Source organism: Rhineura floridana, chromosome 7, assembly GCF_030035675.1.
Source record: "Rhineura floridana isolate rRhiFlo1 chromosome 7, rRhiFlo1.hap2, whole genome shotgun sequence".
Lineage (NCBI taxonomy): Eukaryota > Metazoa > Chordata > Lepidosauria > Squamata > Rhineuridae > Rhineura > Rhineura floridana.
The window spans coordinates 43,273,426-43,291,538 of NC_084486.1; the positions used below are offsets into that span (position 1 = coordinate 43,273,426).

Consider the following 18,113-nt stretch of genomic DNA (forward strand, 5'->3'; position numbering starts at 1 on the left):
GGTCATCCACCAAGGCGACCAAAGCCATTTCGGTCCCATGGCCAGGTCTGAAACCAGATTGGAATGGATCAAGACAATCTGTTTCCACTAGGAACCATTGAAGTTGACTAGTCACCACCCGCTCCACTATTTTAGTTAAGAAAGGTAAGTTGGATACTGGTTGATAATTACCCAAACATAATGGGTCTAAGGAGGGTTTTTTCAGTAATGGTCTCACAAACGCCTCTTTCAGACATCCCGGCAGGGAGCCTTGTTGAAGAGAGGCATTGACTACTCCACAGACCCATTCAGCCAGCCCCCCTCTGGCTTGTTTAATGATCCAGGAGGGACAAGGATCAAGCGGACAGGTGGTAGGTCTCATTCCTCCAAGGAGGCTGTCTATATCTCCAGGTTGAGCAAGTTGAAAGGAATCCATCTTAATTGGACAGACAGAGGCCGAAGGTACATCCTTAGAGACTGCATTAAAATTGGCTTCTAAGTCGGAGCGGATCTGATCGACCTTATTCGCAAAATAAAAGGCAAATTCTTGACAACGGGTTGGAGACAAATCCGCGTTGTCCTCAGGATGAACAGGGTTAAGCAAATTTTTAACCACTCGGAATAGTTCAGCCGGCTGGTTAACGGCTGATGAGATAGAAGCCGTAAAAAAGGCCTTTTGCGTAGATCGTCTTGCAATCGAATAAGTTTTTGAGAATTCGTTAATGACAAGTTGGTCAGATTCATTCCGAGTTTTCTGCCATCGTCGCTCTAGACCCCGACGAGTGCGTTTCATCGCCATCAGTTCATTGGAAAACCATAGGGCCGATTTTGCTCTGGAACGCACAAGGGGACGCTCAGGAGTGATTGTGTCAATGGCCCTGGTCATTGAACTGTTCCAGAATTTGACCAGTGTGTCGACAGAATCACTTACTTGGGAGACAGGGAATTCCCCAAGAGCTGACAGGAAACCGACTGGATCCATCAGTCTCCTGGGGCGGACCATTCTAATGGGTCCCTTCTCCCCGCGGTGGGTATGAGTCGCAGTTAGTCTAAAGCTGACCAGGTAATGATCCGTCCATGACAACGGAGCTATAGAAAAATCTACCACTCCTGGATCGTTATCATCCTGTCCCGCATAGAAAGCCAGATCGAGGGTGTGACCAGCTGCATGAGTAGGGCCTGTTATTAGTTGAGACAGCCCCATAGTTGTCATGGCTGCCATAAAGTCTCGGGCATCTCCATAAAGTGGGGACTCCACGTGGACATTGAAGTCACCCGAAACTAACAGCCTGGGGGACTCCAATATCAGCCCGGAGATCAACTTGGAGAGCCCGGATAAGGGGACTGCTGGGCAGCGGGGAGGACGATACACCAGCAGAATCGCTATTTTGTACCGCCCACAGAGCTTTAAATAAAGACACTCGAATCCTGCAATTTGTGGTAGAGGGCACCTGGTCATACAGATGGAATCACGATAGACTACTGCGACTCCCCCACCCCGTCCCCCTGGTCTAGCCTGCTGATGTACACAGAAACCTGGAGGACAAAGACCAGCGAGGTTAACCCCGCCTAACTCATCCAACCAGGTTTCTGTAATACACGTCAAGTCGGCATGTTCATCCAGGATAAGGTCCTGAATGATTGTGGTTTTCTGATTTACCGACCTGGCATTAAAAAGCAAGACTAGTAATCCGGGAGAATTGTCATCCAAGTACACCTGTCTATTTGGCCGAGGTCTTTGTATAGGAGTTGATAACCAACGATGAGGTCGACTTCTCTTGATGTGGTAGGAGGGTTTTCTCAAATCATATCTCCCACCAACACATAGAGTTATTATAGGTTCTCCGAAAATAAGGTCCTTTAAGGGTTTTTGCGTACCCACCTCGACATTAAATGGTATCGTAGCAGGTAAGAAGGATAGATTAGTTGGCTGGGTCGTATAGCATCAAGGGAATTTTAATTCCACTTGCGGGACTAAGGCTATACTTTGTAAAGTGTCACACATAACATCCGATTCTGGTAAGACTGGCAGAACAAGAGTTGACGGTATTTTTAAGGTCTGGACTTTATAGCGCAAATCCAGATCAAGATCCTTATGGGAACTAGAGGATAATTTATTTATTTATTTATTTTATTTTTATTTTATTTTATTTATAGACCGCCCACAGCGAATAGCTCTCTGGGCGGTGAACAGCAGAGTTAATCTCTTACTCAGTAGGTTTTGAAGAAGTTTATGTAAGTTATTAATAATATCCTGTTGGGCATTGTCAGAGAAACTAGTGAAGTTGGATAATAGCTCATCTGATCCATCACAGAAGGAGGCAGTCAGTTTATACTCATGGTCTCCCTGAATGGATGACTGTAATCGAGATTGAACTGGACTACTCGTAAGTAAGGAGCTGGTGGAATCATTATAGCTATCCAGCACAACAAAGTCGCTACTGGTGAGGTTAAAATGGGGGTATGCTGTAGATGTATAATTATCCTGAGGATACTTCCCCATAACTGATAATTGGGTTTGGGCTATTAGGTCAGGCCAATGCCAATTTACACAAAGAGGGTGTGGTCTTCCTATATTAACAAAGTGTCTACGCACTTGGATTCCAAACCTCAACAAAAAAGGTCTATTTGCTAAAAAAGTATTAACCATCCTGGATGAACATTTTTAGGCATTATACATTGTTTAAAATGTTCTGGTTTTGTTTTACCTGTTGAATTTTATCTTAAGTTGCTCTGGGTCTTTTTTTGGCAAAAAGCGACTAATTAATGTGATAAATAATAAAATCAGCTGGCTTTCTTCCTAATAAGCCAGTTAGCTCCCTAAGTATGATGCCCCCCCATGAGTCCATTGCTTCTAAGTTACAGTGGGAGCTAGAAGACACTGTAGAGGCTAAAAAATCCTTTACCCAAGACCCACTGCTTACAAAGCTGAGCTTTATGCACAGTGTTTACATTAATGAACAGCAATTCATTTCATATTAATGAGACACTAATAGTGTAATTATCTTAAATAGTGTGGCCTAGCAAGATCTCCTCCACTGTATTACAGGACCGCAGTTGAGGCTCTTTGTTAAGGTGGAACAGATTAATCATATTCTGTGTTTATAACCAGAAATCAGGTCAGGTGTGGGCGGGCAATAGATGCTACAATTTATATTTAGAAAACGGTTCAATGGATTTAGTTTTATTTAGTTTATTTACATAGCAAATTCAACCAAAAGAAAAAAATCCCAAGTAGTGAACAATTATAAAGGATACATAAACAATATAAAAATTCAGACATTAAAACTGTTTAGCAATCCGATAACTAACAGTACAACACTGGTCACACTTCAGGGAAAGCTTGGTTAAAAACAAAAACATTTTTAGCAAATGTCTAATACAGAAGGAGCTTGCTTGATATGTACTGGGAAGGACTTCCATATTGCCACATTGTAAACTCTGATCCTGGTGACCATAGAGTGGGCAATGTGCAACACCATTAAAAGTTCCTTCATTGAGTGGTCAGGCAGGAATATATGGGGTAAGGTAGTCCCTCAATAAACTGGCCAACTTGTTTTTATCTCTGTATACTAAAGACACCTTAATTCTGCCTTGACAGCTTATTGGCAGCCAGTGCAGATCTTTCAGCAAACGTGTTATATGCTGTTGGTAACCTATACCTCTTAAGCAAACAAGCTGCCAAATTCTGCATTAGCTGCAGTGTCTGGACCAATCTTAAGGGCAGCCCACCACACATATTGTAGTAATCTATTCTCAAGGTTACCAGTTCCAGAGCTACTGTGGCTAATCTATCCCAGTCCAGTGGCCATTGCTGTCATACCAACCTGACCTGGTAAAATGCACTCCTAGCCACTGATGGCACTTGAGCCTTCACTGACAAAATTGGATATAAGTACATCTCCCAGACTGTGCACCTGCTCCTTCAAAGGGAATGCAGCCTTGTCAGAATTGGCAACTGGTCTATCTCCTGGACACAGGAACTACTCAGCCACAGAGCCTCCATCTTGTCAGGATTCAAATTCAATTTACTGGCCCTCATCCAGGATTCAAACTCAGTTTACCGGCCCTCATCCAGCCCACCTCTGCATCCAGGCTCCAGTCCTATTTTAGATATTTTGGAGAATACAGTTGGGTGTCATATCAGGATGACACACAGCCCCAAATTCCACAATGACCACTCCCAACATGGAGTCTATGCAACTGAAGTTACCATTCTAAATTACAAGCACTCAACAGTCAACTAATACCATTCTGCTACAGGTACAGCATTTTAAAACATATTTTCTTTAGCCAATTAAGTGATGGAAAAGGACAGAGACTCATGTAGTGCTAGTATCAATGATGTACATTGAGGCAGTGTGATGTTGTGCACCCCTGTGCACTCCAGATTCGTAGCAGCATTGTGGCAATCATTTGCTCTGTACTATGAAAATCATGAACAAAATTTACATTTAAACATGTACAGAGTGGAATTTCCTCTTAAATGAGTAATCAGAACACTTTGTGAAGTAGGCTTTTAGATCAGAGAATGTGCTTTCCTTGCAAGGTTCTGAACCTCAAAACAGTTATTTATTTAATGGGCAAACACACAATTTAAGACCAGAAAACCAAATCTGGTGTGTTATTTCATTTCTTGTACCTTGTCATGGAATTTGTTCCTCTCCAAGCTGTATAGCCCCTTCCTCAAGTTTCCTTCCCCTTTGAAGTTGATATTATAATGGAGTCAGGATTACAATGAGCATTTAGAAAGAGAATTAGTTATTTATATAAAGTATGTGTAATTGTTGACAGTCCTTTATATACATGGTTTACTAATTACATAAAAGGCAAGACTTTTTACTAAGTGGTCAGTGACACAAACTAGCATTGCAATATTATGGCAAGTCCCCAGTCCTTACATATAGCTAAGACTTACATATGACCTTACATTTGACTAAGTTTGCATATAGTTACAATGCAATTCAGTAACCTATGAAGTCCAAAACCTGAAGCTTTCCTGTGTCATCAACTCTAAAAATACTTAAAAGTATTCTTTCTTTCTTTCTTTCTTTCTTTCTTTCTTTCTTTCTTTCTTTCTTTCTTTCTTTCTTTCTTTCTTTCTTTCTTTCTTTCTTTCTTTCTTCTCTCTTAGCTCTTTGGGTAATTTTTGCACCATGGGAAAATATTATCCTTCTGTAACAGGCCTTTTCCTTGTTTTAGGATTAGGATTCCAAAGCTAGCCAAAACCCTGTGTGGAAGATGTGCAGGTGGAATGCTTCATCTGTGCCTACCCTGATGAGGGTTTGGACTAGATGATCGTCAAGGTCCCTTCCAACTCTATCATTCTACATCAATGATGTAGGTTGCCAGTTGGATACTTGTCATGTGGAATGGTAGCTTGAGTTGCATTTATTTATTTATTTATTACATTTATACACCACCCCATAGCCAAAGCTCTCTAGGCAGTTTACAAAAATTAAAAACATTGAACATTAAAAGCAAATATACAATTTTAAAAATCATACAAAGTTTAAAACCATGAAGAACAGATAAACAAGGTAAAAGACCTGGGGTCAAAGCTCAGCACATGCTGTTAGAATGCCTGGGAGAAGAGACATTTAGTCTTACCATGAAATCAGTCTTCTCTGTGCATGTCAAAATATGATATCAGGTGGGTAGCTATTTCCATCTAGCGGCTGAAGGCAAAAGAGCACTGTTGAATTTTTGCAGGCACTTCCTGGTCTGGTCCTGTTCTTGTCTCAGTTCTCCATGACAAGCCAATAAACGAGGAAAAGGATAGGAAGAACACACTGACAGAGGAAGACAACAGTACTCATACACTCTCTGCTAAAGGTCTATTTGTGCTTGCAATAGCAGCCTAGCCCTTCTAGGGAGTGGCCCTGATATCATCTTTTGACATGCACAGAGAAGACCGATTTCATGGTAAGACCAAATGTCTCTTCTCCTGTGCATGTAAAAGATGATATCAGGTGGGGCATACCAAAGCTGACTCATGTAGGGTTGGGAATATTGCTGGGCTGCAAAACTCTAGTGATCTGAGAGAACATGCTGTAGCACTCTCTCCCAAAAGCTGTCCCAGCTGATGCATATGCGTCTATCTTGTAATATTTAGTGAATGTATTAGGAGTGGCCCGTGTAGCTGCCCTACAGATCTCTATTAGGGGGGCATTGCAGGAAAACGCTGCTGATGGGGCCGCCACTCTCATGGAGTGAGCTACTATGCCAGCTGGCTGGGCCAGTCTTAGTAAGGCATAAACCAAGGAAAGGCATGCTTTGATCCATCTAGCTAACATGGAAGTGGAAACCTTTTTTCCCAGAGACGCTGGGTGAAAAGACACAAACAAATTATCTGTTTTCCTAAATGACTTTGTCTTAGAAATATACACTTTAAGGGCTCTCCTCACATCAAGTAAGTGCCACGCCTTCTCCGTAGGGTGAACCGGATTTGGACAGAAGGATAGCAGTACCAGTTCCTGTTGGCAGTGTAAGGTGGACAGGACCTTGGGACGAAAGGAAGGGACTGTGCAGACAAGACTACTCTATCCTTAAGAAACACACACAAACTCTTATGCACAGACAGGGCATTCAGCTCAGACACTCTATAGGCTGAAGTAATGGCCACAAGAAACAAAACCTTAAAGGACAGCAGACGAAGAGGAATTTGACTTAAAGGTTCAGACGGAAGTTTTTGAAGGGCCGTTAACACTTTGTGCAGGTCCCAGGTCGGGTAGCGGTGAACTGCTGAACCGGATGACAGAACGTTTGACACCATCCTGAATATCTTGTTTTCTCATTCTTGGGACAACCTTAAGGTTCCCTTCTGAGAGTCTATAATGATGAATTATGCAGTGAGATGGAAATAGCTGACTCTTGGGCTCGTTGACTATGAAGCCGTGGTTCTTCAGGCACACCAAGGTGACATGGAGGTCCTCCCAGGCCTTATGCAATGATGGGGAGCGAATCAGGAAGGTGTCCAGGTAGGGGAAGACATGAACCCCTTGTGTCCTTAGGTGTGCCACCAGGGCAACCACGATTTTCATGAATACCCTGGGGGCAGACGACAGGCCAAATGGCATAGCCCTGTATTGAAAGTGGTCTTGACCCACTGCAAACCTGTTGATCCTGACTGCTGATCAGGGCCCTGCCTGTCTGTTCCGGTAGTTTTGCTGGAAACAGGAGCCCTGCCTTCCAGAGCCACTCTGCCCGCCATAGCCTGTGCCTCAGCCATGTCGTGCCTGCCGGTAGAGGGGCGGACCATTGCTGCCTCTGACTGTGCCACCAAAGGATATGAAGGAACTGGGCCCTGGAGGGATAAAGGCTCCGACACTGTATCTGTTGCTGGTGGGGGGGGAGCAGTTTCATCTTCTTAGAGGGGTTTTCTGCCCATGGGTGCAACATGCTGTACAGAGGTAGTTCTTAGGAGATGTGGGGGGGGCAGAGAATACCCTTATGTTGCGCAAAATGTGCCACTGCCCTGCTTGAGTCCTGGCCCATCAGGGGAGGTCCAATGCCATCTCCCTGCTTGGCATCTGTCCACCTCAGCCCAGGGAGGGAGAATCTAAGGGCCGATGTGACCGGTGGCGGCTGCCCGTCGCACGTCTCTTAGATGGACTTGCGGGAAGAACCCAGCCACAGTCAGAAGGCCTGTAAGGCAACAGCGCTATCTAGGCGACACTGCCGTTTGCGGGGAGGCCACCAGAAAGAGAAGGTGGCTGCCGCTGCCGTTACCACCCTAAAGGAGCTGAAGGAGGCTGCGAGGCTGGGGGGGGAAGGCTAGGAGGCTGAAAAAGCTGCTGGTAACTGAGAGAGGGGGGAACCCCCCTCATGGAAGCTCCACGCTGCAGGATTCCGGGGGAAACAACAACAAAAACCTTTTAAAAAAACTGGAGAAAGAAAACTACGAATAACACAAAGTCAACAAGGAAAAACACCAATATAGGAAAGAACAACATCAACAACCAGAACAAAGAATACAGGCCTGAAACCAAGGAGCAGAGAGGACCCAACTGAACTTGGTGAAGGCAAAAGAGAATTGAGGCAAGAACAGGACCAGACCAGGAAGTGTCTGCAAAAATTCAACAGTGCTCTTTTGCCTTCAACCGTTAGGTGGAGCTAGCTACCCACCTGATATCATCTTTTACATGCACAGGAGAAAAGGAAAGTCTTGATCTGGTGCTGAAAAGATAACAATGTTGGCGCCAGACAAACTTCATCAGGGAGATCATTCCATAATTTGGGGGCCACTATTGAAAAGGCCCTCTCCCTTGTTGCCAGACTCCTAGCTTCCCTTGGAATAGGCACCCGGAGGAGGATCTTTGATGTTGAGCGTAGTGTATGGATGGGTTCATGTCGGGAGAGGAGTTTCATCAGGTATTGTGGTCCCAAGCCGTGTAAGGCTTTATAGGTTGAAACCAACACCTTGAATCGGGCTCGGAAACATATAGGCAGCCAATGCAAGCAGGCCAGAATTGGTTTTATATGTTTGAACCATCTGGTCCCTGTTACCAATCTGGCCGCTGCATTCTGCACAAGCTGCAGTTTCTGAACTGTCTTCAAAGGAGAGCCCCACGTAGAGCGCATTGCAGTAATTTAATTTGGAGGTTACCAGAACATGGACAATTGAAACCAGGCTATCCCAGTCCGGATAGGGGCATAGCTGGGCCACCAACCAAAGTTGAATGTTAGTTTCAGCTGAATAAACCCCATGCGTCTTCCAGTAAACAGAAAAATCTGGTATTTGAGTCCACCAGTGTGCGCTAACAACCGCCAAGCTCCAAAGTAGTTGTGAAGCTGGAACTGGCCATAGCATTGGATACTATATCATATCTACATCTGTTAAGGGTGGGGCATTTTGGAGCTTGAACGAACATGAAAAGCCTTTCACACAACATGTGAATTGGATTGAGTTGAAAGAAGGAGCAACAAGTCCTGCTCACATGACCCTGGTGGTCTTTTTGCACTTCAGTGTTGACTATTCCAACATTGCCTACAGCGATACTTAAAAATGGCTGTCACCATGAGTTACTCACAAAATAGTTAGATCAGGAGAATATATGACACCGTCTTCAAACAGCTTAAACATTTGCATTCACATAAGCCAGAAAATACTTTTTCTAAAGAAAAAAACACTCTCCTGTTATTTTCAGCCGTTAACATAATGAGCAGCCCCATTACTTTCTGGAAAGACATTTAATTTGGGAATAAAAGGCCAATAAACACATTCAACTTCTCATTATAGCATTCCCTTGAACTAGCTTAATTGGCCTTTTCCCCCCTCATTGGCAAGTTTACTGAAGTTTCATGGGTAAGGAAGAAAACATTCTCAGCCCTCAAGATGTGTCCTTTGCTGTTGGTGCTTTTAAAATGCAAACATTGCTCTGAATATTTCCCTTGCTTAAAGAACAAAAAGAAGCCATTCAGCTTCTTCTCATTGCCTCCAGTGCTTTGTTTTCGTCTGCCCTACGTTGCTCTTGGGGCCTGTGCAGCAGAATAAAAATTGTATTGGGGAAATGCAATACAGAGGAGGAGCCAATGCAGTGTGGGGGGCAGATGATTTGGACATGGGGCACGTACACGTAAATCCCCTGCTTAGCAATGAAGCTCACAGGGTAACCTTGATCCAGTCAACATCTCTCCACCTAACCCACCTCACATTTTATGTTTGTTTATTTATTTAATTTCTTAGTCGCCCATCTGGCTGGCTATCCAGCCACTCTGGGCGATGTACAAAATAGGCATACAAATATAATAAACATTAAAATCTGAAAACAATGATGATAAAATCTAGCCCACCCCAAAAGCCTGCCTGAAGAGCCAGGTCTTCACGGCCCGGCGGAAACTCATTATAGAGGGGGCATGGCGGAGATCATTTGGGAGGGAGTTCCACAGGGTGGGGGCCACAATTGAAAATGCCCTCTCTCTAGTCCTCACCAGTCTGGCTGTTTTGACTGATGGGATAGAGAGAAGGTCTCTTGAGGCTGATCTTGTTGGGTGGCATAGCTGATGATGCTGGAGGCGCTCCTTCAGATAGACTGGGCCGAGACCGTATACGGATTTAAAGGTCAAAACCAACACCTTGAATTGGGCCCGGCAAGCAACTGGTAGCCAGTGCAACTCTTTGAGCATTGGAGTTATGTGATCTCACTGGCGGCTGCCTTTAATCAGGCATGGCGCCGCGTTCTGTACCAGTTGCAGCTTCTGGACCATTTTCAAGGGTAGCCCCACGTACAGCGCATTACAGTAGTCTAGGTGAGAGGAGACCAGAGCATGTACCACCGATGGGAGCACATGATTGGGAAAGTCGGGGCACAGCCTCTGTATCAGATGGAGTTGATACAGTGCTGCCCGGCTCACAGCTGAGACCTGAGCTTCCATGGACAGTTGGGAGTCAAGAATGATCCCGAGGCTGCGGACCTGGTCTTTCAGGGGCAATTGTACCCCATTGAGCACCAAGTCCAAATCCCCTAACCTTCCCTTGTCTCCCACGAACATATTGGACCAAGAATAAACATTATATATATTAAGAAAAAACATACTTTACAGAAATGTGCAATCCTATACATGTCTATTCAAAAGTAAATTCCACTGAGTACAGGTAAGTGGAGATAGCAGGTGTAGGGTTCTTTAGCCCTCCAGATGTTGCTGAACATGCAAGCATGGCCAATGGCCAGGGATGAAGGGAGTTGGAGTTCAGCAACATCTGGAGGGCCAAAGGTTCCCCACACCTGGGATATAGGACTGAAGCTTTAAATATGGCATTTGGAGCCAAATTACACACAATATAATAATAATAATAATAAATAATAAAATTTTATTTATGAGTCGCCTATCTGGCCAAATTAACGGCCACTCTAGGCGGCGTACATTACACAATAAAATACAATATAAAACCACAATCAATGAGTAATCTAAAAAAAACCCTTCCAGTTAATAGCAGCATAAAAATTAATCCACTCCAGAGATCCTGTAAGCCTGCCTGAATAGCCAGGTCTTCAAGGCCCGGCAGAACCCCATCAGGGAGGGGGCATGGTGAAGGTCAGAAGGCAGGGAATTCCAGAGGGTGGGAGCCACAATTGAAAATGCTCTCTCTCTGGTCCGCACCAGTCTAGCAGTTTTAACTGGCGGGACTGAAAGAAGGTCTTGTGTGGCTGATCTCGTCAGGCGGCATAACTGATGATGCTGGAGGCGCTCCTTCAGATAAACTGGGCCGAAACCATATAGGGCATTAAAGGTCAACACCAACACCTTGAATTGGGCTCGGTAAGCAACTGGTAGCCAGTGTAGATCTACTAACACCGGAGTGATATGATCACGGCGACGGCTGTTCTTAATCAGACGTGCTGCCGCATTCTGTATCAGCTGTAATTTCCGGACCGTTTTCAAGGGTAGCCCCACATAGAGCGCATTACAGTAGTCTAAGCGGGAGGAGACCAGGGCATGTATCACCCGTGGGAGTAGATGGACAGGAAGGTAGGGTCGCAGTCTCCGTATCAGATGTAATTGATACCAAGCTGCCTGGCTCACTGCTGAAACCTGAGCCTCCATGGACAGCTGGGAGTCAAGAATGACCCCAAGGCTGCGGACCTGGTCCTTCAGGGGTAACCTCACCCCATTAAGCACCAAGTCTATATTTCCCAACCTCCTCTTATCTCCCACAAGCAACACCTCGGTCTTATCGGGATTCAGCTTCAGCCTATTCCCCTCCATCCATCCACTTACTGATTCCAGGCACTTGGACATGGTATCCAGAGCCAACTCTGGTGAGGACTTAAACAAGAGATAGAGCTGAGTGTCATCTGCATATTGGTGACACTGCAGCCCAAATCTCCTGATGATAGCCCCCAGCGGCTTTATATAGATGTTGAATAGCATGGGGGAGAGGATAGAACCCTGTGGCACTCCACAGTTGAGGGTCCAAGGGTCTGACATCTCATCCCCCAATGCCACCCGTTGATGCCTGTCTGAGAGATGTAGTTGAATCAGTCCTTCTCCATTTTTTTAAAGTAATGTTATCTGTGGGAAGCTTGAGTCTTGAGGAGACAACCAGTGAAGGCTGCAAATCTTTTCCCTGCAGCCATCTATCTGCTCAAAATCACAGCTCTCCAGCTGCTTTGCCACACACAGGGCAAAAGATTGTTTGCCATCTCTCCAACCCACCTCCACTCTACACAGGGAGAAAAGGAGGGGTGGGTGATTTGAGCAGACCCATAGCTGCCAGGGAAGGAATAACCAGCAGCTTCCTCCCTTGCCAGTCTGCCACTCAAGATTTCTACTCTCCTGCAGGTGCTTTTGCTTTTAAAAACAACAAAATAGCCAGGAATACAAATCATGCAACTACACATATAATGTATAGTTTGGCCCTGAGATGTGAAAAGGGAAGAGTGTAGAGACTTTTGATACTGAAGAGCACAGAACAAGGGTGGTTTAGAATACTATAGTTTAGATATTATGAAAACACTGAACAGCAGGTGGCATCTGAAGACAAAATACAAGTTACTACATGGCTCAGCTTGTCTATTTCAGTTCCGCAAACTGCTATATTTTATGTGTTTTCCTAACTCTTCAGCTTGCAAACTAAATTTCTGATGCAAGCACTAAGAGAGGACTGCCAATGGAAGCACTAAGAGAGGCAGGCAGAAGTAGTAGGACTACTGCTGGCTGGGAGGTAGGTACCAATTTTCAGCACCCCAGCCTCTTTTTGCTGTACCTGGAAAACAGCAGCCTGTTGTCTCTCTCACCTAAATTCTTTCATGGGAGAAGGTAGAGACTAGCTGCTAATCACCCATTCTGATGCGTCTCTATTCAGTGATGGGCCTTTAAAACAGATTTTTTTTTTAAAGTAGTAAGTAGGGTCACCAGCACCACCACCTCATCATCTGGGAAGTCCATGGGGTCCCCTGAAACCTAAACTGGGCCTGGCTGTCATGAGGAAAAATGAGATAAAAATACCCATGAATGCCAAACTGAGGATCTTGAAGAAAGGACAGGACACAAATATAATAGATATATAGATATGCCATCACTTAGGAAGCAATTATACATTCAAAAAAGGAATCAGTTTCACTGGCAATGAGACAACTTCTTTTTTCAGCTATTGCATATAAAGTTTGTTTCACAGAAAGGGAGCCTGCATTAAGTACTAATCTAAAATAGAGTGTGAAAATAGTGCTGGAAATGATTTCTTGGAATGATGCCATCTGTAATTAATTTGATAGCTCTTTTCCAGACATTTCATGTACAGCATGAAATTAGCACATCAATAAAATAATATTTATTTTTTAGAGAACTGAGGAATATTTAAGGGAAAACTTTAAGATTCTTGTTATTTTTGCAGTACTGTATTTCTTTTTCTTATTTTGCAACATTAATATTGATAGAAGTAAAATATTGTTTGAAGTAGAATTTGTTAAAGAACTCCTTTGAAATGTCTACTTGTAAGAAATACACATCAGAACAAGTTATTTTATGGTAAACTGAAGCAATGTAATTTTCACTTCTTTATATTAATATTTAAATTTAAAGTTGCTGCATTAGTTCCAACATAGTACAAGTACAACGGGCTTGTCCTTCCTCTCCATCCTCCTACAGTCCCCCATGTGCCCCCCAAATCTGTTTTATTTATTATTTATTATTAAATTTATATCCCACCCTTCCTCCCAGTAGGAGCTCAGGGCGGCAAACAAAAATACTCTAAAACATCATAAAAACAGGCTTTAAAATATATTAAAACATCTTTAAAAACATCTTTTTTGAAAAAGCTTTAAAAACATCTTAGTAATTCAACATGGATGCAGACTGGGATAAGGGCTCTACTTAAAAGGCTTGTTGAAAGTCTAGAGGGTTGGGGAATCCTACAGAGATTTTGGGGACAGAGGGTTGGAGGGGGGAAGGGAGAAAAGAAAAGAAAGCAGAAGTCTCATTGTGCCAGCATATTTCAGGTGTGCATCATAGGATGTTGCCTACTGTTTACTGAATGAACTAGTGGACAGTGTGGTGGATACTTGATACTTTACTTGACCTCCCAACAGGTGAGTTGCTACTGCTTACCAGAGCAGAGAGAGAGAGGGCGAGGTGACTGCAATGGTAGCGTGGTGCAAATGAACCAGTAAGAGCACTGTATCATCTCCGCTGGTGTGTTTGCACCGCACTGACCTTGCCACCACCTTGCCCCTCCCCTTCTTGATAAGTAGCAGTGACTCACCTGCTGCAAGGTCAGGTAAGTGTCTCTGTCCCATCATGGCACCTTCTACTGCTTGATAATTAGGTTAGAATCCTACTTGCAGGTTGTTCTTAGGGAAGATTTGTGTATTCATTTACCAATCTGACAGTATTTATGATGGTATCATATTTATGGCACAATGCTACTGAAAAGCATACCCCTGCAGCTGCTTATCCATAGGAAGAGGGCAGTTATCTAGAGCAGTGCCAGCACAAAGGTTGCACTCAAACATCATGGTTTCATGGTTTCAAGTTGGCTTGTTTCAAAGAACAATAATTAACATTAGCCGCAGTTTGTCAGTTCAGAAATAACAAACAGTGGTTAAGTTAAAATAGAAGCAAAGGCTTTCAATTTTCTCCTGCCAGAGAAAATTGTTGCAGAGTAAGTAGGAAGCAGAAATGCTTCAAACTTACTATTCTTTCATGACATGGTCTGATTGGAAATAATGTTTGCTTCTTTGCTATCTGGGAAATGCGCAACGGTGCCCACATCTCTCTGACGCATCCCCAAAATGAGTGATGTAAAAAAGCTAGATTGTGACCTGGATGTCCTTTCTCATCTTGTCTGAAGCCAGTAATAGTAGCTCTGGCTACATATCAACTACTTTGGTATTATTGATATCAACAGGATAACTAGCCCATACTCATTGGCTAACAATTATTCAGCAGATTAAAATGATCTGGAGTTGGGACTGGCAGGGCTAAGCAGGAAAAAGGAGAGGGCAGCATGGATGGGAATATGAAATGGGAACAGGCATAGGTGTTGCCAGTCAAGTAGTTTGCATCCACCCAATTGCTGGACCCCTGGAAAGTCAGTTTCACAAGCTTGTCCACTGAAATGCACTTTGTTCCTTCTGTACATCTCCATATTTTTCCAGGAGCTGTCACTGGATAGAGGGGACTGAAATATAGCCACTGGTTGCAATCCAGTGGTTTAGATGCATATAGTGAGATTTGTATGTGCAGGAGTTCAGCTTTCCCTTCTATAAACAGAATAACACTCCACAAAGAGAAATATCTGGAAACATGGGACATTTTTTTTCTTTAATAGAGGAAAATGGAAAGAATCTCAGACATGGTAAAGCTTTGAATATCACACACTGTGGCCAAGGAGCCAATCCTTGATTTGGCTTTCTACATATAGATCAGAAGTAACACCTAATAGCTTAAGCATTTCTCGAATCCACTTTGATCAGTGCTCAATAATGTGATGTTTTCCAGTGCAAACTGATAGAAAAGAACAACAATATTATGCCACTTATCTTATTAACAAGTGATCACCTTGCTTAGGCAGAACTGTATCTCCTGCTGTCAATTCCCAGCCTGATACTTTCAAAGATATTCCCTTAAAGGGCAATTAGTGGAAGTCAATTAGAGCAACATGACAAAACCATAGTAGAGGTGCTCTGCCAGGTGAAGGAACTGTTGAACAGTACACCTTTATGAAGGAGGCTTCAATATGGCTCCTATTATGTGCAGCTTTTCTATTTTCATTATTGTTATGTCCATGTCTTTTCTCATATGGTTGCATTCAACAAGTCAAGCAAATTTGTCAGTGGTACTTGACAAAAATATGTCCTGAAAAGTTAATGTACTTTGTAACTTCTAGAGGCATCAAGTATTGATATCTGCAGTTTTATAAAGTCAAAGACCACTAGGTTGGAACCAATACTGTGGCTCTTTAATTCTACCACTTTAGGATTGCATTGGACTGCAAGCACAAGGATGGGTAGAACAATCCTAAGAGGAGCCATGGAAATGTGGAGCAACAGACCCTCTACCTCATCTCTAGCTGGCCAGTTCCTACCAACCAGGACAGAAAGGGTGTGTGTGTCTTTTTTGCTGTGCCAGTTCCAGGCTGGCACAGCAGGGGGCTTAAATGCAGCTTAGGATCCAGCAGATCCATGGCTACTTCAGTTCTGCCATCACCCTGAGCATTAGCACCGCGGTTTAGGATTATCTCCTGGCTACCACTGGTGTGAACATTGTTGGCAAACATTTCTCACCCACCTGCACTTTTGGCATGTGCAGTGGGGGCCTCCATAGCAAGAGAGCCCCCCCCAATTACTAGTGAAGTCAGGTGGCCAGAGACCTCTATCAAATCCTAACCCCTCCTGAAGTGCTGCTCAAGGAGTTAGGATTGCACTCATAGTTAAATATCTTCAAACAATTAAAATAAAACTGATATGATGAGTTAACTAACTTTCTTTAATTGGGTTCAGGAGAGACTCATTAGTGGGATGGAGCCACTGCAATAGACTCTGTCGCTTACCCGAAGGGTGGGTGAGGTGGTGGCAAGGCCAGGGCTGCACGGATGCACTGACAAAGCCAACATGCTGCTCTCACCAGCACCCCTTGCCCCTCTCACAGGTAGGTGAGAAACTATTGTCAGTAAAAGCAGTGACACCACTGCCAGGAGGTACTGCTGTAGCTCTGCCCCACTGGGCAAACTGCTCCTGATTAGACTACATTTATTGTTATTACCATCATCATTTTTACTATTATTATTAGTGCAGTAGTAGTTTTTAGAATATAATGAACATAGCTTTATAACCTTTAATGGCAATAACTGTGAAATTGCATTGCCATTCTGCCATTGTTCTCCAGTTCCCACAGAAATCTCTTAAGCTGTATAGGGACTCTTCAAAACAGAGGTAGTCAATATGATGCTCTCCAAATGTTTTTGGACCCCAACTTCCATCAGTGCCAGCCAGCAAGATCAATGGAGAGGGATGGTGGGAGCTGTAGTCCAATAACATCTGGAGGGCACCATATTGGCTATCTCTGCTGTAAGATAACATGTTTTGTTAAAGAGCCATACTTCTACAAAGCAAGGCAACTAGGACACTGAATAATCCAGAAAATGTGTATAGACCATAACTCATTGAAACAAAGCTGAAACTGCTGATCAATTGTTTGATGGGGAAGACAAGGAGAACCGAACTCTTTCCCCTCCTCTCAAATAATCAATAGACAGGATTTTAGCTTTTATAGGGCTACCTGTCTTACATGCATTCTTGGCTGTTGACTCAGAACAAGAAATAACTGCACCCAGAATTATGTATACAATTCCCATCCTGCTAGAATTATGCACACATAGCTTTGCTAGACATTGATAATGTTCGGACTTGATATCAAAGACAAAAACATTAGGTTTCTCAACAATAGCCTAGAATAGTTGTAAATATGACAATAATAAGTCACCATTTAAACTTTCTACTATTTAGGCACCTCTTTAGGTGCTTCTCAAGAACCTTCAATTCTGTTCATCTATTGCAAAAAAAATGAAAATAAAATAAAATAGAAGTCATTTCTGATTCAATAGAGAAGATTATAATAATAATAATAAAATTTTATTTGTTAGTCGCCTATCTGTCCGACTTAACGGACACTCTAGGCGACTTACAACAATACATTAAAATACACTGTACCATCAAAAACAAAATCATCATTTATTCTAAAACATCAAATTATACATCATAAAACTAATCCCTCCCAAGAATCCCATAGGCCTGCCTGAATAGCCAGGTCTTTAAGGCTTGGCGAAAACCGGTCAGGGAGGAGGCATGTCGGAGATCAAAAGGGAGAGAATTCTAGAGGGTGGGGGCCACAACCGAGAATGCCCTCTCTCTGGTCCGCACCAGCCTAGCTGTTTTGGCTGGTGGGACCGAGAGGAGGTCCTGTGTGGCTGATCTTGTCAGGCGGCATAATTGGTGATGCTGGAGGCGTTCCTTCAGATAAACTGGGCCGAAACCGTATAGGGTTTTAAAGGTCAGCACCAACACCTTGAATTGGGCCCGGTAGACAACTGGTAACCAGTGTAGATCTACTAACACTGGGGTAATATGATCCCGCCGGCGGCTATGCTTAATCAAGCGTGCCGCCGCACTATAATGCACACTTGTAAGACTTTC

The 18,113-nt window shown here is 43.6% G+C and overlaps 1 protein-coding gene across 12 annotated transcripts in view; it reads right to left on the minus strand.

Moving 5' to 3' along the window:
• The window catches only part of PRKG1 (protein kinase cGMP-dependent 1), a 1,123,517-nt gene that overhangs the window by 119,586 nt on the left and 985,818 nt on the right, over positions 1–18,113 (minus strand). The window lies entirely within an intron of this gene.